A 7,356-nucleotide genomic window follows, 5' to 3' on the forward strand; every position below is an offset into this window, starting at 1 on the left:
CTTTCTGTAAAGTCAAATATAAGTGTTGTAATGTCACATATTAGCCACTCTGGGATGCTTTCTAAGGTGAAATTTCATAATGAGGAGGCTGAACCAAGAATGCATTTTTACTTAATGACCAAAGCTACTCCTATCCCAAGTTTGATTTCTTTTTAATCTTTAGTTATAAAGGGGGGGGGGGGGGGCGCGGCACATGAGTGTACATGCTCAGTCCTGTCCGATTCTTTTCAACCTTATGGACCATAGCTTGCCAGGCTCCTCTGTCCGTGCAACTTTCCAGGCAAGAATATTGGAGTGGGTTGCGATTTCCTCCTCCAGGGAATCTTCCCATCCCAGGGATCAAACCCATGTCTCTTGAGTCTCCTGCATTGGAAGGTGAATTCTTTACCACTGAGCCACCTGGGAAACCCATATAAGGAGGGGATAGGAGGGCAGATTTCATCAGAATTGAGGTTCATTTTCATTTGTGTAATGTTTTTCTTAAGCTAGTATTTATCCTACATTGTGAATTTTGGTAAACTTTCATGTGGTAAAACCAAGGAACGTGACAAGGAATGACATGACTGGAAACACTGATGACGATACTGAAGAGTAAGGAGGGAGGTGCAGAGGAAAGCATAATCAGAAAACTTGGGGACTAAATCCTGGCTCAACTACTTACAAGGTATACAAAATCTGGCCTATGACTTAATCATGAACCTCAGTTTCTTCATCTGTAAAATGGGGATATCAGATACCAGCTCTTAAGGGTTTCTGGGAAGACGTTCATGTCACAGTGCAAGTGACATAAGGAAAAGCAACTGATGATGTATGCACCTGAGAAATATTTCTCCCTTCTCCTTAGGAAGAGGATGAAAGGTTGAGTCCTCGGTGGTGCTTAAGAGGTACAAAGAAGGGCAAGAACAGAAGATAAGGGATGGTGGGGTTAGGGGGAGTCAGAGGCAAATAGTGTGTGTTCCCCTAGATCCAATGAAGCCAGATAGTGTTAGCAGCTCAGTCATGTCTGACTCTGCGATCCCGTGGACTGTAGCCCGCCAGGCTTCTTGGTCCATAGGACCCTCCAGGCAAGAATACTGGAGTGGGTTGCCATTTCCTCCTCCATGAAGCCAGATAATTCCCAGCCAAAATGGGAGGCAAGATGTGCCTGCATACAAGGAAAAGGACATTAACCCAAAGCAAAATGAGAGCCAAATTAATCTGTCGGTCAAGTCTTTGAGTTTATAATGGATGGAGTCCGTCTTTTCAAGAATTTCCTTTTGGGATATCTAAGGATTAGATGTGGATGTGGTGGACGACAAGAGGATGTAATTAAATGTTAATATCCAGGATGTGTGTACTAGCAAGTTACTCACTGTTAACAGGGATATTTCAAAAGCCTGGATTTTCAGGGAGGAAGCCGGAATGGAAACCAACATCTAGTCCATCTAGTCCACCAAAAGAGAAGAGAGTGTCTTCTCTTTTGACACCCATTAGTAGGAGGATGGACTTGTGCAACTGTTCTTTACTGAAAAGAATAAAACAGAAGACTTGAAATACTGCGCGAAGTCCACCCGCCCAAATTTGTTACTGGCAATTGAGCGCCCTCTAGTGTCATTTCATAGGGAAGACAGACTTTGAAAGCGGCAACGTTTGGAATCATGCAGGGTTCCAGCCCTGGAAGAAACTGCCAAACCAGCAATGTTTACATAGATACCTTCCAAGGCAGAAGAGGGTTGAAAAAGCATCAAGATGATACAAGTGAGTCCTACTGTCATGAGGTCTGGGAGCATCGTAGGTATTCATCAGATGTTTGTTGAATGATTTAACGACAGTAGGTCCATGGCAAAGAGTCCTGAATTAATGCCACATCAGGATATTGACATGTAATGAATATGCCACCTGTCAAATGGATACAGCAACGGAAAACTTGATTGTTCCACATTTTAGGATGTTTTCTGAGTGATGCAGTTGAATAAGAACCATGGCAGGATCACCTGTTTGAAATTAAGGAACTGCTCCATTGGGTCAACCAAATGGGCACCCTGTCATAAAAGCAGGTCACCTTTTCCTCTCTGAGCTTTGGTGAGTCCATCTGCAAAGCTGGGGGAGATGGGGAACATGGCTTTCCTCTGAGAAAAAGTTACCCATGACCCCCCCCCCATACTGTTAGAGCAGTAAAACATGGTTGATCTATTTATCATCCATCCTGCATCAGATGGGGGAAAAAAAATGTCTAGTTCTAAAGCTGTTCTGGCATCAGATCTATGATTCACTGTGAAGTGAAGAAAAAATAACCACATGGACTTACCTCAAATTGCTTGCCAGTCCAGTTTCTTTTGTTGCCAGAAACGTATGTTCAGTGGAGTTGACAGTATATGGACCAAATATTCCCTGGCTATACCAGTTTTGTGCAGGAAGATTGCAACGATCTTTCCTTAATGAAAAAGAAAAAAAAAACAAAAAACAACAGCCCCAGCACGCAATGAACTGCTTTGATCAGAGTGCGACAATTGCTGAGACAGTCAGCAATGCACTGGAAACTGCAGTCTGCCTACTCTGAGAAATGAGAAAGATAATCCCTATACAACTTCACTGTGCTATATGACACACACCATGTTAGTGTCTTCACTAATGAAATCTACAACACCTTCTACTTCTTTCTATGAGAATGCAAGTTGTATCTACAGCCTGTATTTACGTCCCCTGAACGAATGGTCAATTGCCTGAAATTGAATATCCAGCAGAATGGCCTGAGATGCCCTGCCCTGCCTTTTGGAAAAGCCCCACAGGCCACGTCTCCTGATGGGTGATACATCCGATGACTATTCGTTTGGCCTAGAAGTCACAGACATTTATGCTTCAGACAGTCTGGAGAGAGGTTCCCAGAGCACAGACTAAGAACGCACAGGATTGTTCCCAATCTTCTTTCCAGGACCAAGAGACTAAAGGGCGACCGGATGTCTTAAATGCAACAAGGGCGCATGGTGCTGCCCAGTGCGCTACAACCCGTGGACTGTAGCCCGCCCGGCTCCTCCGTCCATGGAGTTTTCCAGGCAAGAATACTGGAGCCAGTTGCTACTTCCTACTCCAAGGGATCTTCTGGATCCAGGGATCGAATTCACGTCTCTTGAGTCTCCTGTATTGGCAGGCAGATTCTTAACCACTAGCGCTGCCTGGAAGTCAGTGCTGCTAGGAAAGGGTTACAAATCTGTGCCCGGACAGAGCCCTTTAGGAGAGATGCCAAACACAAGCTGGAACTTACTCAACATTGCCAAAAGTAAGGCAGGCAGTTGAGCCCTAGGAGTAAAAATTCAGGCTACCACTGGTCAGCACATTTGACTAGTTGCTATTTTCACAGAAATGGAATGAGGAATAAGGCTGGAGAGGGGCAGAGTCCTTCCGCATTTGCTCTGCACTCACACAATTGTCATTAAGCACCAGGGTGCTTTTAAAATCTGGAAGCCCTGCAGGGGGTTTCTTTTGCCGACTCACAGCTAATGCAGGAGGAATGAGACCTTCTCATCTCCTGCCTTCTTTTCAGGGCTCCTGACCTTCCAATGCCAGGAGTGCTCTCCCAGTGGGTGGGTCAAAATAGCTCATCCAGAACTCGAGGGAGGGTGAAGGAGGTACAAAGAGTTAGTAATGGCCTTCTAAGTCTCTGCTTTCAGAGCTATAGAGGTCACATAGGTGACAGGACATCAAAGCTGGATGAAACAGAACACCAAACCCAAGAGCAAAACCCCTTAACTCGTCCTTAGTGAGTGATATTGTAAAAGATTCTTTTTTTTCAAATGGCAAGAAAGACTTTATTTAAGACTTCCTAATCAGGAACGGAGCTCAAAGGGGTCTGACAAGGAGAGATCCTCTGTCACACTACTCATCAGAAAATTCTTTTTTTAATTATTAGAAAAAGACACCCTTGACAAAAAGTGCTAGGTACCCCCACAAAGGAGGGCATGGCAACCCACTGCAGTATTCTTATCTGGAGAATCCCATGGACAGAGGAGCCTGGGGCGGGCAACAGTCCATGGGGTCACAAAGAGTCTAACATGACTGAGCGACTGAGCACAGCACATCCCCACACACCTGTACTTCCCATGCGTCTTATCCCAAGTCAAGCATCAGTAACACATGATTTTATTGAAAACCCCATTTATTTAAGGAAATCAGAAGTATTTTTTGTATCTTATTAAATCCCTAAGTGTCATTATGTGGTGACTGTAAGTAACCATTGATTTAATTTTGCCACCAAATAGAATTTAGTGCCCTCAAGTTCACAGCGTTGGATGAAGTATTATACAGAAAGTAATTCACATAGCATCTCGATCTTAAATTACATCAATGACATGTATTATTAGCCATTTCAAAAAAAAAAAAAAAAACGTGCACCGTGCAAGCAGACAGTCAAGCCCACCCTGTAAGAAAAGATTCATAGTAATACTAGTAAAAACAATAAGAGCAATACTCACACAGTGAGCTTCCCAGGTACAGGACCTATTCTAAATCACTTTACCCATAATGAGCCCGTTTAAATCTCTCAACAGCTCTTAGACATACTCTCAGGACAGCTCATTTTATGGGCAGGAAAGATTTCTGTTGTTTTTCTCAGTTGTGAAAAAATAACTGAGTAAAAGTAAACCCGGGCTAACTACCAACACCGACTTAAATCTAGGTCAACAGGTTTCCCAATCTCTAATCCCCAGTCCAAATAACTGTTCTCTCAAGTCCAAAACACAGAAGTGAATCTCATTCTCAACCTAAAATGTGCAGTTCTGGGTTTGTAACATCACATAATGCCATTTTCATTAGCCATCTGGAAAGCGAGGAGGAAAACTCTTTCTTAAACTGATAAAACTATACTCCTTCGGGGACTTGCCTTGTAGTCCAGTAGTTACCACTCTGTGTGTCCCCTGCCGGGAGCGCAGTGCAATACCTGGTTGGGGAACTAAGATCTCACACGCTGCACCGTGCAGCCAAAAAAATAAAAATTGTACGGCTTCAAAGCATCAACTTCGAAGTGAGGTGACCCAACTGCTAGAGAGGCCTCCCAGTCTCTTCCTTGCACAATCCTTTCCCCTCTCATGACTCGCCACTCCGCGTATTCTCCCATACAGAAAAAAACAAATACCAAAATATCAAACTTCCACTAAAGGTTTCTAAGTTTACAAAAAGCAGCAAATAATTCTGCTGACACAGGGAAATCATCAAAAAGAGATGCTGTAACTAATATATGTGTGACTTTAAACATTTTCCCAGCTGCCCCATAACCGGCGATGGAGGCAGTACTTCAGAGCGATAGACCTTTGCTTTGTTCGTTCTTTTCCATCCCCTTTTCAGGCTGAGTCCCCTCCAGCCAGCTATAAATAAGAATGTGTGTGTTACTGGGTCATATTAGTATTTCTGGTTTGGGGTTTATTTGAGTTTTGTCATTTTTATTTTCAAAGTGAAAATAATTTCATCTTCTTCCTGGATATAAAAATACACGGAGGCACCCCACTCCAGTACTCTTGCCTGGAAAATCCCATGGATGGAGGAGCCTGGTGGGCTGCAGTCCATGGGGTCTCTAGGAGTCGGACACGACTGAGCGACTTCACTTTCACGCATTGGAGAAGGAAATGGCAACCCACTCCAGTGTTCTTGCCTGGAGAATCCCAGGGACAGGGGAGCTTGGTGGGCTGCCGTCTATGGGGTCGCACAGAGTCGGACACGACTGAAGCGACTTAGCAGCAGCATAAAGAAACCATCATGAAAAGAAAAGTCCACTGAAATCTCACCATCCTAACCAGTAACACTGAGGTGAAGTTCCTTTGTTGTATTTACATACACACATATGTACACACCTAGGAACAGGTATTTCCACAATTTTACCTGAATGGGATTGCTGTTTTTATCATGGACAACTTTTTCCCTCTTTTCTTCTCTTCCTTCAACATTAACAACCTAGAGTGCATTTAGGTTCCCTTTTGTTATCACACATACTCACACATGCATATTCATATATTCCCACATATGTAAGGAGGGTTTTTTAGTTGTTTTTTACCATAATGGCATCACGTGACACTCATTTTGCATCTTTTTCTTCTCACTAACCAGTATCTCATGGAAATCTCTGTCAGACATCTGGCAAGGCTATAATTCATTCCATTTAATGGCCATGTAATATTCTATGGAGTAATGTATTTTAATTTTTCAGCCATTCCCTGATTAATGGCCATTCACCGTGTTTCCAGTTCTTGGCAGCTACAAACAATACTGCAATAAACATTCTCGCACACATGTCCTTACAAATTAGCACTTTTATTTTTATGGAATAGATTCCTAGGAGTAGGATTCTGGGGTCAAGGGGAATACGTATTTTTAATTTTAATAGATATTTCCAGATTGTCTTCCAAAAGGGCTGGAACACTTTACAACTCCAATGTATGAGAGCATACTTCCCCTACATCCCTGCTGGCAACAGGTACCATAGCTCAAGTTTTGCCAGGTTAATGGATATAGAGCAATATTCCATTATTAATTTGCATTTCTCTTAGTCCAGACCACTGCACGCATTATACAGCTTGTACACACTTTGTCATGGCTGAAATCCAGCCCACAAACGGCTTGCAAAAGCAAGCATCCTTCTGTGTTCAGTGCGGAGGAAGGGCCCTGACCTTTTCCAGTTTATGGGAAGGCGCTACCTATGGCCTTGTCCTGACCATCAAGAAATTTGAGCATATTTTTATACAGCACAGAATATTTGGACTTGTTGAGTGAATTTTCTCTTCATATCTGTTGCTCACTTTTCTATTGCATTACTTAGTATTTTTCTTGTCAATTTATATGAGCTGAAATTTATTAAGATTATAGAAATTATTTCTGTCATCACATTACAGATATTATTATTTGCCCATTAACTTAGTTTATGATACCATTTATAATATAAATGGTTTTAAAATATTTTAGTCCAGTATATTTATCTTTTCTTTATAACTTCTGGATTCCTAGTCTTAGTGAAAGAGATCTCCTTGATCTTTAGAAAATATATGTAGCCTCCTAAATTACCTCATAAAATATTTTTTTTTTATATTTATCTTTTTTTCCATTTGGAATTTATTTGTGGGTATGAAGTAAGATAGAGGTTCAAATTTACTTTCTTCTGGCAGAATAACCAGGTGAACCAACATCACTTAAAAATGTTCATCCTAAAAAAAAATTTTCATCCTTTATCTACTAAATTCAAGTCTCCTTTAGTATGTATTAACCTCTTATGTGCACCAATTCTGAATTCTCAGTTGTGGTCCACTGCTCTAACAATTCCTATAGCAACATCAATTCTTACATCAATAAGTTCCAATATCTGATATTTTTTCCCATAGTATCTCAGTTATCCTTTGT

The sequence above is a fragment of the Bos javanicus genome, chromosome 10, assembly GCF_032452875.1.
Source record: "Bos javanicus breed banteng chromosome 10, ARS-OSU_banteng_1.0, whole genome shotgun sequence".
Taxonomy (NCBI): domain Eukaryota; kingdom Metazoa; phylum Chordata; class Mammalia; order Artiodactyla; family Bovidae; genus Bos; species Bos javanicus.